Source organism: Gopherus flavomarginatus, chromosome 10, assembly GCF_025201925.1.
Source record: "Gopherus flavomarginatus isolate rGopFla2 chromosome 10, rGopFla2.mat.asm, whole genome shotgun sequence".
Lineage (NCBI taxonomy): Eukaryota > Metazoa > Chordata > Testudines > Testudinidae > Gopherus > Gopherus flavomarginatus.
Window position 1 is genome coordinate 11883959 of NC_066626.1, and position 14657 is coordinate 11898615.

A 14657-nucleotide genomic window follows, 5' to 3' on the forward strand; every position below is an offset into this window, starting at 1 on the left:
CACTGTACCTGGCCCATGACCTCTCTCTCTTCAGGGGATCCAAGCAAAGGCTGCTGCCAAACTTCCACTGGCCTGGAGACTTTGACTCTGTCCAGCAGCTCTGTAGGTCCTGCGACCCCTGCCAGAGGGTAGAGATGGCCCGGGACAAGGGGAATCCAGCCCTGCGAGCCCTCACCCCTGCCCAACAGAGAGGCACATTTTCAGAAGGTGGCTATGGAAATTGTGGGGCCCCTCAGCAAGGCAACCCGGGCAGGAAAGAAATGCATTCTGAGGGTGGCAGATTTCGTCACCCAGTACCCCGAGGCGGCGGCTCTGTCATCCAGCAAGGCTGAGACACTGTGGCAGACACGCTGCTGACCATTCTCAGCAGCCTGGGGTTCTCACGACGTACCTAGGGGGCTTGTTACATGTCAGCCCTGCTCCAGTGCTTGTGGGAGAAGTGTGGGATCCGGCACACCTGGATATCATCCAGCTAACACACTACCCTTCCCCCAGATCTCACCCTCTGTCCTCACTCCTCCAAAATCTCCCTCCCTCCCTATGGATCTCACCCCCTCCCCCTGGGACATCATCCTCCCATGCCTCCCTCTTCCGGGATCTCACTGTCCCCTTCTACTCCTCTGTGCACTGCAGCTTGGTGTCACTTTCAATTTCTCGCTTGAGGAGTGACTCCTCCCCCTTTTCCTTCTCCACCTCTTTCCCTTTACACCCCCTTATTCACAGGCTCCTGAGCAATTCCGACCCCTGAGTGCATCGCGCAGAGCGCTGGGACTGACCTGGGGCTCCACGAACCACTGGCTCATCTTCCTGGCCTGCTCTGGGCAGTTAGGATCGCCCAGGGTGTATGCCGACCAGCGCGGGATCCGCTGGGGCCTGTCATAGAGTGTCGCAAAGTGGTACAGATTGCTGTATCTCTGGCAGATCTCGGCCGTGTTGGCCGTGGCAAAGCCGCGTGGCTCAGCATCTTGGTAGAAATAGTCGTAGCAGCCACTGAACGACCCCACTTCAGCCAGCGCCAGCCCCACCCACAGCGAGAGGCAACCCAGGGGCATCAGCCAGTCCATGGTTCGGTGAGACATCAGTGCTGAGTGCTGGGCACCTGTAATCTGTCAGATCCCAGCTAGGTCCCCTCCTATTTATAGGATCGTGGGAGCTGCACCTGATTCTAGTTCATTGCAGACCTCCTGCTAGGGACTGTACAAGTAAACACAGTCAGCACCCGCCCAGGCCTGCGTCATCTGTTCACAGATCAAGGTGAAATCTCAATCATGACAATTTTTGGAGCCAACATTAACATGCACCCAGGGGATGTTGGTCTCTGTCCTCCTGCCCAGGCTATTGCTGGTGAGACTTGTGCAAGAAGGGTAGAAATGGATCATGGGACAAGTCTTGCTCATTGTGAGGAGACAAATCAAAGACTTTTAAGCAATAGGAGATGTCCGCGAGAGGAGCAGAGTGGTGCAGTGGCCAAAGAAGAGTTCCTTAGACACGAGATGTCATGGATCCACAGGATCGGGGCTACCTCCAGCTTTTAAACAGTCCCTTGGAGAATCCCCATGTCAGTGGGCCAGACCCCAAGGAGTCCCACTCGTCCTTCAGGATGGGTGATGTGGTCTCACTGCCTCCTGGCCTGAGCCTTTGGGCTCCAGCCCTCCATCTTCACACTGTGAGATCTGCCTGGCAAGTCCACTGGAAGGAGGAGCCATGCCAGACAAGGGGCCCCCGCAGAGCATCCAAGTCTTCAGGCGGAAGAAAACAACTACTGCTGTTGCTCACTGCAAAAGAGGAAATGGTCTCATTGAAGTGAATGGAAGACCCCTGGAAATGATTGAGCCTAGAACCCTGCAATATAAACTGCTTGAACCTGTTCTCCCCCTGGGCAAGGAATGCTTTGCTGGTGTTGACATCCGAGTCCGTGTTAAGGGTGGTGGCCACATAGCACAAATCTACACAATTCGTCAAGCTATTTCCAAAGCATTGGTGGCTTATTATCAGAAGTATGTTGACAAAGCTTCCAAGAAGGAAATCAAGGACATCTACTGGTTGCAGATCCTCATCATTGCAAGTCCAAGAAGTTTGGTGGAACTGGTGCTCGTGCATGCTACCAGAAGTCTTACCATTAAAATTGTTCTTTACCCTTATATCTTGCAATAAATAGGAGGAAAAGTTAAAAAAAAAAGTCCATCTGAGCCCGACTGAGCTCCTCGGCAGAGACCTGCCAGCCCAACAGGGCCCAGTGCACCTCAGCCAGCATATGCAGTGACAGCCGATAGCCCTTTCCCAACACAGCGGGGTTTATTGGTCACCTGGGACCCAGCACAGGGAAGCCCTAAGATTAGCAGAGAGAAGCCGTGGTTAGGGTTAAGCCAGAGCACATCCTGGCCAACACCAGGCCTCCCTGGAACTATCTCAGCTCTCACTATCTGTCCCGGTGTCTTTGTTTGTCAGTCCCAGGTGCAAGCTCTGTGTATCTGTGAGCTCAGCACTTAGCCCCTCAGCCTGGAACTTTTCCTCTTCGTCCTCCTGCTAGGGGTCTTTGCTGGGCTTCCCTGCACAGAGGTGGGGGGGGTCTCCTCCCTCCTGGTCCTTGGCTGCTAGGTGTGAATGTCCCGGCCAGTGGGAATCCCTTTGTCTCTCCAGCTCCTCCATTGACATGTGTGCATGCTGTCTGCGTGTTAACAACTCTGCTCTCCAACCAGGTGACTGAGTATGTCACACCCCTTCTCCCTTCCCTTCACACTCAGTGCGTAGCTGTGCAAAGCCCACAGATACGCACAGGAACCTGAAAAATATGAGCAGTATTCTCACATTTGTCACTCCTCTTCCCCCCTCCAGGCCAAACTGAGCAAAGCCTCTTTAACCAGCAACCACAGGCAGGTTGAACCCACAAGCGCTATCCAGAGATGCCAACAACAATTTCCCGTCCCAGGGGTGTCTGTCCTACCAGGCCCTTTCAGGATGCTTACAGCCCGGTTTCCAGTCCATGGTTCAGAGCAGTTCTAGGTCTGGGCTGTCAGATGACACTTGTAGGATGCACATAGGGAGTTTTCATGTGGCTCTTTGGTCACCCTGTGACACTGGCAGACCAGGTGCCAGCTCATGCGAGAGCCCCAGGTCAATCTTCAGAAGTTCAGGAGCTGGGGCGCGCTCCTGCCGGGACTCAGGGCTTCAGCCCCATGATGGGGTGGTGGGGTAGGGGCTTCTGCTCTGTGGGGTCGCCACATGGGGCGTGCCCGCCAGGGCTTGGGGCTGAAGCTCCTCTCCCACTGAAGCCCCGAGCCCCAACAGTTGCCTCTCATGAGGCTGAAGCCTCAATACCCCAATCTCTGCTGAGCAGAAATCCCTACCCCCACCCCTGCCGCAGGCCAGAAGCCCTGAGCTTCCCCCCAAACAGTCTGGTAGGCAGAGAATGGGAGAGTGGGGGGGACTTTAACTATAAAAGAGCCGCATGTGGCTCACAAGCTGTCCTGTCCCCCGCCCCCTCCACAGATCAAAGTGACTGTTAACTGTATAAAAGTGTATTTGGTGTTTAAACTTCAAGAAAACCAGTGGGGTGCTGCGTGCATTGTTTTCACTGATCTACACCCATTATAACCCAGTAGCGAATATTTGCATTGTGTTACCCTGGTAACTAAATGACCCACCAAAGATGCAAATGAAGAACATGAACAGAAAAGTGTTAATTTCAAAGCAAGTGGCCACTGTGTGTGACGCCTGGAGGTCAAAGACTCAAAATCCATTCCTCACTCTCCCCCAAGGAAAAGTCCCCGTGTGGAGTGACATGGTGAGTGCTGACCACCCATCGGCTTGTTCGCTCTTAGAAGAAACTAGAAGTGCGGATTCAAGGCAGGATCCTGGCTCTCCAGACTGTTTGGACTCTCACAGGGAAGGGTACCAGATGCAAAGCGGAGATCACCAGGGGCAGTCGGGGGACCTTGAAAAGACTGTTGGGAAAGTAACAGTTTATTCCATCACTGCCATTGTCTGGAATTACAACCCGTGACTCACTTGTACATATATTTTACCTGCTTTAACCTCTCAAGAACTTTCATTTCCTTTTCTTAGCTAAAAAACCTTTAGTTAGCTTGCTATAGAGTTGGCTGCCAATGTTGTCTTTGGTGTCAGATTTGGGTACCCGTTGATCTGGGGTAAGTGACCAGTCTCCTGGGACAGGGCCAACTGGATGTAATATTTGATATAAGTGACCTTTTTGTCTGGGTGGCAAGATATACGGGAGAGTCTAAGGGGACTGTCTATGACTCCCGGGTCAGACTGGTACCGTGACCCAGGAGTTCATGTTTGTCACTGGCTTGGTGAAATCTATAGAACCCCCCACCAGTTTGGGGTGACTGCCTTGTTTTCTGACAGTGCCTTGAAGTTGGCACTCATGGCTGTGAGCCACTTCAGACAGCATGACAACCCCCCAAAACCTTGGGTTTGAAACTGGGCTGGGGTCCTGTCACTACCTCTTCCCCTTATCTGCCAAGGAATGTGAAGGGCCATGAACCCACCTTCCTCCATGTGTCAGTCGGCTTGCCTGAAGCCTGGGGGGGTCTTTCCCCTTGGTTGGGGGAGGGATTGACCTTATGAGTATTTGGGAGGGTCAGTGTAGGTTTGTCCCCCTGCAAGAATTGTCTTAACCCAGTCATGTCTCTGGGGCTCTGGCAAAGGGGCCAGCAATGTGAGTGATCCATGGGGAAAACATGGTGAGTGCTGACCACCCATCGGCAGCCAGCGCCTCCCTCCTCCCAGCGCCTCCCTCCCACGAGTGAACCCACTGCTCAACTCCTCCCCCTCCCCTCCAGCACCTCCAGCCCACTGTGATCATATTGGCAGCTCATAGTCATCCTGTGATCAAACAATACTCCGAGGTCCTTCTCCTCCTCTGTTACTTCCAGCTGATGCCTCCCCAGCTTATAACAATAATTCTTGTTATTACTCCCTAAATGCATGACCTTGCACTTTTCACTATTAAATTTCCTGCTATTACCATTACTCCAGTTTACAAGGTCACACAGATCTTCCTGTATGATATCCCGGTCCTTCTCCGTGTTAGCAATACCTCCCAGCTTTGTGTCATCCGCAAACTTTATTAGCACATTCCCACTTTTTGTGCCAAGGTCAGTGATAAAAAGATTAAATAAGATTAGTCCCAAAATCGATCCCTGAGGAACTTCACTAGTAACCTCCTTCCAGCCTGACAGTTCACTTTTCAGTATGATCCTTTGTAGTCTTCTCTTTAACCAGTTCCTTATCCATCTTTCAATTTTCATATTGATCCCCATCTTTTCTAATTTAACTAATAATTCCCCATGTGGAACCATATCAAATGCCTTACTGAAATTGAGGTACATTAGATCCACTGCATTTCCTTTGTCTAAAAAATCTGTTACCTTCTCAAAAAAGGAGATCAGGTTGGTTTGGCACGATCTACCTTTTGAAAAAACATATTCTAATTTGTCTCAATTACCGTTGACTTTAATGTCCTTAACTACTTTCTCTTTCATTTTTTTTCCCCAAAACCTTGCATACTACAGATGTCAAACTAACAGGACCGTAGTTGCCCAGATCATGGTTTTTCCCTTTCTTAAAGATAGGAACTATGTTAGCAATTCTCCAGTTGTACGGTACAACCCCTGAGTTTACAGATTCATTAAAAATGCTCACTAATGGGCTTGCAATTTCATGTGCCAGTTCCTTTAATATTCTTGGATGAAGATTATCTGGGCCCTCCAGTTTAGCCTCATTAGGCTGTTCGAGTTTGGCTTCTACCTCGGATGCAGTAATACCTCCATATCCTCATTCCCATTTGTCATCCTACCTTTATCCCTAAGCTCCTCATTAGCCTCATTAAAGACTGAGACAAAGTATTTATTTAGATATTGGGCCATGCCTAGATTATCCTTAACCTCCATTCCATCCTCAGTGTTTAGCGGTCCCACTTCTTCTTTCTTTGTTTTCTTCTTATTTATATGGCCATGGAACCTTTTACTATTGGTTTTAATTCTCTTTGCAAGGTCCAACTCTACATGGCTTTTGGCCTTTCTCACTTTATCCCTACGTGTTCTGACCTCAGTAAGGTAGTTTTCCTTGCTAACCACTCCCATCTTCCACTCCTTGTAGGCTTACTGCTTTTTCTTAATCACCTCTCTGAGGTGCTTGCTCATCCAGCTTGGTCTACAACTCCTGCCTATGAATTTTCTCCCTTATATAGTTATAGTCTTGGCCTTCACAACATCCTCTGGCAAGGAGTTCCACAGGTTGACCGTGCATTGTGTGAAGAAATACTTAATGTTGTTTGTGTGAAACCAGCTGGCTATTAAACCCTGCTGGGCAGTTGGGGGTGAATAGCCCAGTTGGGAAATGGTTATAAATACACGTGTGGGCTCTGCATTTAACCACGTGATGGTGTCTGTGAAACATCCAGTGATGAGTGAGGTGGAGTCCTTGGAAACACATCTGTTCTGTTCCAGTAAATGGAGAGGAAAGTTGGCTAAAGGAGTCCTAAGTGAGGTGTGAGATTAGGTGAGACTAAATATGGATGTCATTGTTTGTTGTGTTCAAACTGATTTGGCAAAAGCTTTCGTCCATTTGCTAATAAACCTGCTTGTTTGAAGCAGGCTGCTTAACACTGTCTGCTCACTGACTCCTGCTGGGAAGAGGTGTGCAGGGGTATGTGGGGGTGCTGGGTAATCAGCGCTCACAAGCTGACCCCTTGTATGTTCCTGGGTTGAACAGCAATTTCAGACTGTTACTCTCATATGGCTTTGGAGGGACTCAACAGGCTGGGCTAAACAGCACTTTTTAACCTGCCACCCTCATATACTAGGCTCAGCACATTCTTATTCCCACTTTCATGCCACTTGATGATCAAACCCCACAGGATTTTTGGGTGCTGCAGGGATCTTTAGCTTAGGTACAAAGTGTGTTGCTGCAGAATGAATGGGGAAGCCAAACACACCCACGGGACGGAGGGTGGGGGAGGGAAGAGAGAGGCAACTAGCTTAACCATGGAAGTTATTTATCTCCAGGTAGTAACCGTACCAGGGGAGCCAAACAAACAAAACAGTTACAATATTAAATCTAACTTAAATTTGATTACAAAAGTCAGGGCTAGCAAACCATAACCAATCACGTAAGCAGGGTCAGGAGGCTACACCCAGAGAGCGAGAGAGAGCTGGATCTCACCACTCCGTGAAGTTTGAACCGATCAGGGTTCCCAGGTGGTGTGAGCAGCTGAGAGTCCAGAGGGCTGGAGACAGGCACAGCTCCCAGCACAGTTATTCAGGAAAAGATGAATTCCCCATGGAACTGATGCAGAGTTTGTATCCAGACGTGAGAACACCTACTTGAGCGTGAATAGGGGTTTTCATAGGAAAAAAACAATGGTTCAAGGGAGAAGACTAGATTTGTTTATAGGTAACCTGACGACTCAAAGGAGTATCCCAGAGTTGTTTTGTTCAGGCTCGATGATAGGAACTGATCGTTCCTGGCAATGGGCAGTGTTGCTTCCAGGGAGCTCATAATGCAATTTAGGCAGCTTCAGTATTTTGGATACCAACAGAGGATTTATTACTAGCATAGGCCTGATAATTACTGGGCTGGGTGCATGCAGGTGTGGGTTCATGAACTTCTGGAGCAGAGATTTCCCATCATGCAATGTTTCCCTGCTTTTCAGGTCCCAGAGTTCAGTGTGGTTCTTGCCTTGGAGTTTCTGTTTTCCATTCTGTATGCCAATGGGGATGCCTCCCTGTCCCAGCTTTGATGCAAATGAAGCTAGGGGAGTCTCCTCAATCCTATCACCCTTGTCGGAGAGGCTTAGGTGTGTCTCCCACCACCTTTTCATTGCTTTTTGTAAGTCTTTCTTCTGATTAAGTAGAGGCTGGGGAGGGCGGGTCCTTCCTGAGTCAGACAGGCTGGATACAATGCCCTGGTTCCCCAAGAACACAGAGCTGGTAGATAACACACCCCAGCACCTCTAGTTTCAGCATCTCCAGAGACACTGGAGTGACTGATGTGTCAATATGTCATTGACATAGATTTATAGATTTCAAGGCCAAAAGGGACAGCTGTGAGTATCCAGTCTGACCTTGTGTACAACACATGCCAGAGACCTGCCCCAAAAGAAATCCTAGGGCAGATCTTTTAGAAAAACATCCCTTTGTGACTTAAAAACTGTCAGTGATGGAGAATCCACTATGACCCTTGTTGTTTAAGTTGTTCAAATATATAATTATTCTCACTGTTAAAATGTTATGCCTTATTTACAGTCTGAGTTTGTCTAGCATCAACTGTCAGCCTTTGGATCGTGTTTCACCTTTCTCTGCTAAATTGAAGAGTCCATTATTAAACATTTGTTCCTGCTGTAGACACTTATAGACCATAATCAAGTCACCCCTGAACCTTCTCTTGGAAGGAGCTCCTTGAGCCTGTCGCTATAAGGCAGGTTTTCTAACCCTTCAGTCATTCTCTCATGGCTCTTCTCTCAACCCTCGCCAGTTTATCAATCTCCTTCTCGAACCGTGAGCACCAGCACTGGATCCAGGATTCCAGCAGCAGTCGCACCAATGCCAAATACAGAGATAAAATAACCTCCCTCCTCCTACTCGGCCCATGCCAAGGTGGGGAAGGGGACAAGGCCTGACGCTGGAGGAGGTGCACTCAGAGAGACTAGAGAGGGGATAGCACAGCAACCGGCCCAGTGACTATGAATAAAATACAAGGTCTGCTCCAACCAAAACACAAGTTAAAAGCCCTGAAGTTGATTTAAATCTTACCATTTTAATGAGGACTCCTGCAGTAATTTTGTCATGCTCTTTTTCTTTCTAGTGGCTTTTAAATAGTGATGATTTGAAAGCATAGTGCTTAAAAACCAACAGCATTATGTATTATATTGATTAGAATTGGGTGAGTAATTGCTTTTGGGGTTCAGTGGCTGTTCCAAAAAAAAACAAAAGAAAAAAAATTAGTCCCAGGTAAAAAAATTATCCACATTTTTTCAGACTTTTTGGTGAACCAAAGAAGTTTCTTCAGAGTGCTCCAAAGCAGAGATTCGAATCTCGGCTTCTCTACACCACGCAGCTTGTCGCTAAAAGTCAATGTGTGTGAACGCTCTGTGTGAGCACTTTGTCGTCACTTTTGCCAACAAAATACTTTCAGCTTGCCAGTGTAGACAAGCCCTCAGGCTCCCGTATCTTCGGCCTGGTCTACACTACGCGTTTAAACTGAATTTAACAGCGTTAAACTGAATTAACCCTGCAACCATCCACACAACGAGGCCCTTTATATCGATATAAAGGGCTCTTATAACCGATTTCTGTACTCCTCCCTGACGAGGGGAGTAGCACTGAAATCGGTATTGCCATGTTGGATTAGGGTTAGTGTGGCCGCAATTTGACGGTATTGGCCTCTGGGCGGTATCCCACAGTGCACCATTGTGACCGCTCTGAAAAGCAATCTGAACTCGGATGCACTGGCCACATAGACAGGAAAAGCCCCATGAACTTTTGAATTTCATTTCCTGTTTGCCCAGTGTAGAGCTCTGATCAGCACGGGTGGCTATGCAGTCCCAAATCCAAAAAGAGCTCCAGCATGGACCGTACGGAAGATACTGGATCTAATTGCTGTATGGGGAGACAAATCTGTTCTATCAGAGCTCCGTTACAGAAGACGAAATGCCAAAGCATTTGAAAAAATCTCCAGGCTATGATAGACAGAGTCCACAGCAGGGACTCAGCACAGTGCTGCGTGACAAGCGTAACGGAAAGCCAAAGAATCAAATGGACGCTCATGGAGGGAGGGAAGGGGGACTGAGGACTCCAGCTATCCCACAATCTCCGCAGTCTGTGAAAAGCATTTGCATTCTTGGCTGAGCTCTCAGTGCTGGAAGGGTCAAAAACATTTTCCCGGGTGTTTCAGGGTGTATGTCGTAATTTACCCCAGTGACAAAAGGATAAATGAGCTCTATGGTTGCCATGCTATGGAGTCTGCCAGGGCAATCCAGGGAAAAAGGGCGCGAAATGATTGTCTGCCGCTGCTTTCACGGAGAAAGGATTGAGTGATGACATTTACCCAGAATCACCCACCACACTGTTTTTGCATTGGGATCTCAACCCAGAATTCCAATGGGTGGGGAAGACTGCGGGAACTATGGGATAGCTACAGGATAGCTACCCACAGTGCAATGCTCTGAAAGTCGACATTAGCCTTGGTACATGGACGCACACCGCCGAATTGATGTGCTTAGTGTGGCCATATGCACTCGAGTTTATACAATCTGTTTTATAAAATCGGTTTCTGTAAAATCGGAATAATCCCATAGTGTAGACATACCCTAAGGCAAGAGCATTCACCCTTAGGCTAAAGGTCACATAGAGAGTGTGAAATGCCACCAGCCCCACCTCCAACTCCATCTGCTCCTCCTCTCTCAATTTTGTCACTGGTCAAAATCATTCCTGTGAAATTTACAGATTGTTTCTGGTTGACCAAAGCTGCACTTTTTCAGTGAATAAGCTATTTGTCTGGGGAGGGGAAGCACCCTGCTCTGACTGTGATCCTATTGTGTGGACACATCAGCAGGACAGGGATGCAATGCAGTTACTGCTCAACAGGAGGAAATTCATCAGGAATTGTCCTGGCTGTTAATAAGGCAACACAGGCCTTGAATTTTTGTTTATTGCGCATGACCTGTTCATGACTTTTACTAAAAATACCTGTGACTAAATCTTAGCCTTACCCAGGAATCAGTGCAAACACTGCTAAGCGCCATAGCTAGAGGGCCGAGCTCTGTTGGGTCCCCAACATTTTCATTGCAAAAGGCTTTTCTGGTGATTCCTTTGTGGGGCTGGGCTGCTTCTGACCTGTGCTGGGGCAGACGTGTGCAGGGGTCATGTACAATCCCGAAGGAGGCCTGGAGTGGGGGGTCAGAGAAGATGCTCCCGTGAGGGGAGATGGGCCGGGCTGGGGCTTTGACATTCCTTCAAATGGCTCTTTATGTTTTTTGATTTTCCTCAGCTTCGGCCGGGTCCTGCCCATTGACACCCAGAACTGATTGGCTGCGATGTTCAAAGCTGTTCTGTTACTGACAGCCAGAGAAATACCATTGAGTGGAGCCTCGGATGGACAACACTTTCAGGGGTAAAGGTGAATTGCAGCTTCCTGCTTATCATGCAAGGGAGCCCGGTCTGTGCTCACTGCGGGGAAATTGGTCCCAAATCACCTGCTGTTCTTGGCTGCCTGACCAAGCTGGAAAGCAGCACACTGCTGCCCATGCCCCCACCCCCACCTCTCTCTACCTGAGGAGCAGAGCTGCCTTTGTCCTTCCCACTCACCAGCCCAGATGCAGACCACCCCTGGGCCGTCCTAGGGGCTGCAGGCTCAGCACTGCACTGACACCCAGGTGGCCAGGCACTCAGAAACCCACCAGTGTCAGTGGGGCCATCAGCCCTCCAGCCACTGCCTGATCTGCAGAGCCAGTGCAAACGGCTGCAGAGGGGCCCCCTCTGGGTATGTCTACACTGCATTGTGAAGCTGGATTTCTGGGACCCAGGCTTGTGGAGTCGGTTTTTCCAAGCTGGACATCAGAGTCCACACTGCAAGCCTGGATTTAGAATTGCTAGTGCCAGATCAAAGCCTTGTGAACATGTCCATACTGTTTGGGGGGAGGGATAGCTCAGTGGTTTGAGCGTTGGCCTGCTAAATCCAGGGTTGTGAGCTCAGTCCTTGAGAGAACCACTTAGAGATCTGGGATAAAATCAGTACTGGTCCTGCTAGTGAAGGCAGGGGGCTGGACTCAGTGATCTTTCAGGGTCCCTTCCAATTCTAGGAGAGAGAGGTACATCTCCATATATTAGCATATTAACCAGTGAAAGCTTCTGGCTTGGGTCTGTGGCAAGAGCTGTGTCCACTCTGCAAAATGACAGGGCTTGGACCCAAGTCACAGCAGATTACAGGCTCTGACACCCCCCCCCTTGCAGGGTCCTAACACCCCGATCCCGAGTGCTTGCTGACCTGAGTCAGAACGATGTCTGTGTGTGTGTGTGGATAGAAGGGGGCTTGGCATCAAACCGGAGTCAGAGCCCAGGCTTGATGTGCAGTGTAGACACACCCAGCAGGAGGCGATACCACACTGGCTTAGCTTCCAGCATCCCACAACAGCAAAGGATGATCAATCAGTTTCATCCAGGGCCCAAACCCACCACTGATGTAACTTAGATTTAGCACCATTGCCTCCAGCAAAGCTAAAAGCATAAGCCTATGTGTGCCTCAGTTTCCCTTATATCTATGGCAGCCAGGGATCTGGGGTAGAATAGCTGCCCACCCAAAAGAAGAACTGGTTTTATTGCAGCTGCAGAAATAGTCCGCTGCCCCAGAGAACACAGATATTGCTGGCCAGAAAATCAACCCTTGTGTTGTTCGATTTTTGTATTTATTTGAACAATCCACAGTGCACTTTGCTTTGTAGGGGCCGGACTTCCCCGAAGTGGGGTGGTTTACAGCCAGGAGAACTGGCACAAGCTGGAGTTGCACGTACAGAGTATTTCTGAAAGAAAACCTGACCCGCTGCATCTGCCATGAATCGATTGCCCAGAGAAATGAACCCAACATGGAGATTTCGAAGGAGCGCAGCTGGGTCTTGCAGTGCCTGAGGAGACCACAGCCTCCCTCTGAGGGGACCCAGCAAAGCCTCTCTTCAAGGGACCCTTCACAGCCTCTCTCCAATGGCAGACATGAAACCAGCCCTTGCAGCCTCTCATTGGCCCAGCAGTAGATTGGCGCAGACCAGCCATCAGTAGGTAGCGGCTTGTCGCAGCTGGACATGGCACCTGCATCACCCCCTGAGCTCACATTTGGGCCAGTCCCGTGGCCAGACCCACTGGGGAAAAGAGTGACCCACGGCACCAGCAGGGCTGTAATAGCCCACTGAAGCCTCAAGCCTGGTAGACAGGTAGGCCCGATGGGACCCTGATCTAGGTTGCCGCATGTCTGTGCAGCGCCTGGCACCACGGGGCTCTCATCTTGGTCGTCACATGTCTGTGCAGCACCTGGCCTGACGGGGCCCTGATCTAAGTCTCTGTGCATCTGTGCAGCGCCCAGTGCCACGGGGCGCTGATCTCAGTCACTAATAATTAATTATTAACTTGTAGGGCTGTCAATTAATCACAGTAAACACCTGCTATGAATTGAAAACAAAAATTAACATTATTTTTTAATGCATTAGTTGCATACATGTGGGTAGGGAGGGAGGCATCGGTGGCAGGGGGACTGAAGCCCCAGCCCACAGCTCTGTGGGCTTTGGGAGTGCTGGAGCCCCATACCCCGAGAACGGCTGAAGCCACAAGCCTCACAACCCAAAGGGGCTGGAGCCCTATGCCCTGAGGGTCGCTGAAGCCCTGAGCCCAGTATCCTGAGATGGGCTGAAGCCCAAAGCCCGCCTCCCTGAGCCTATGTTTGAAAATAGAGATCCCCCACCAAATATTTCAATAAATCATATATTCTGATATTGTTTAACAGTATGATTAAAACTGCGATTAATTTAGAAATCACCTGACAGTCCTATTTGCTAGTGAGTGAGACTCATAAACCTTCATCAAACCCCTTAACTGTGGCTTATTCCATTTTTCTCTTCCAAGGACACTGAGGTGCCCCGGTGCCATGCAGCGAATTACATCAAGGACTGGGACTTTTCTCTGCAGCAGCCTGCTTTTTAAACGGTATTTATACCATGGATTTCTACTGAAACTGGTTCCCATTTTAACAGGGAGGGGAGAATAACTTGCAGCTGTGAGCAGTGGGTGCCAGTCACAGTTCCAGAGTGAACTTTTGTTCAGAGTGGAGTTTTGCATCTGTAACTTACCCCTGGGTTGGGTCCAGCTGCGGGGACTGAATTTGGGACTGTGCTGGCTGAGAGAGGAGCTGTAAACGCCAATAGCACCTATGCCTCTCCCAGCCACTAGAGAGAGTGATAGGTCACTCCTGGATACCACGGGCTCGGATGTAGCCCTCCCTTCTCCCACTGCCTCCCCCCTGCTGCAATCAGCTGTTTTGTTTTGCGATGTGCAGGAGGTTCAAAGAGGGGGAGCGAGGACATGGCTCACTCAGGGGAGGGGGCAAGAAGAGGCAGTGGTGACTTAGGGAAAGGGGTGGAATTGGGGGGGGAGCCTGGGACAGAGCCAGGGGTCCAGCACCCCCTAACTGGCACCGGTGTCTTCTTGAATAAAGGAGACGATGACTAGCTGGTATGGAAATTTTTAATAAAAATGTGTCTGACACCATCTAACACTGAGTGAAAATGGGAAAGAAAATACACCAGTGAAAATCGAGGCTTCCAACAGGAGGTGGAGAATAAGTCCTTTCCCCTTGAACATAATGGTGAGGCCATGTGTCTTCTTTGCCAGACGTGCATGTCTCAGTTCAAACCTTCACACTTGCAGCGTCATTTCACTTCTAGCCAGGCACATATCGATCAAGAATTCCCACCAGGCTCTGAACTCTGCACTTCGCAACTGAAAACTTTGAAAAAACAAACAGATGTAGAAGCCCAGTTCTGTGTGAATTCCGTCTGTCTGTCTCCTGTTCGGCACCGTTTCCCATCAGCCTTTCCTGTAATTGGTCACTGTGACGTTTTATGATCTTTTCCTCACTTTTCACTGCTGAGC

The 14657-nt window shown here is 49.4% G+C and overlaps 1 pseudogene; it reads left to right on the top strand.

Annotated features, from left to right (window-relative positions):
• Positions 1-1699: 1699 nt before the first annotated feature.
• On the top strand, positions 1700-2123 carry LOC127030100 (40S ribosomal protein S16-like; annotated as a pseudogene).
• Positions 2124-14657: the final 12534 nt, after the last annotated feature.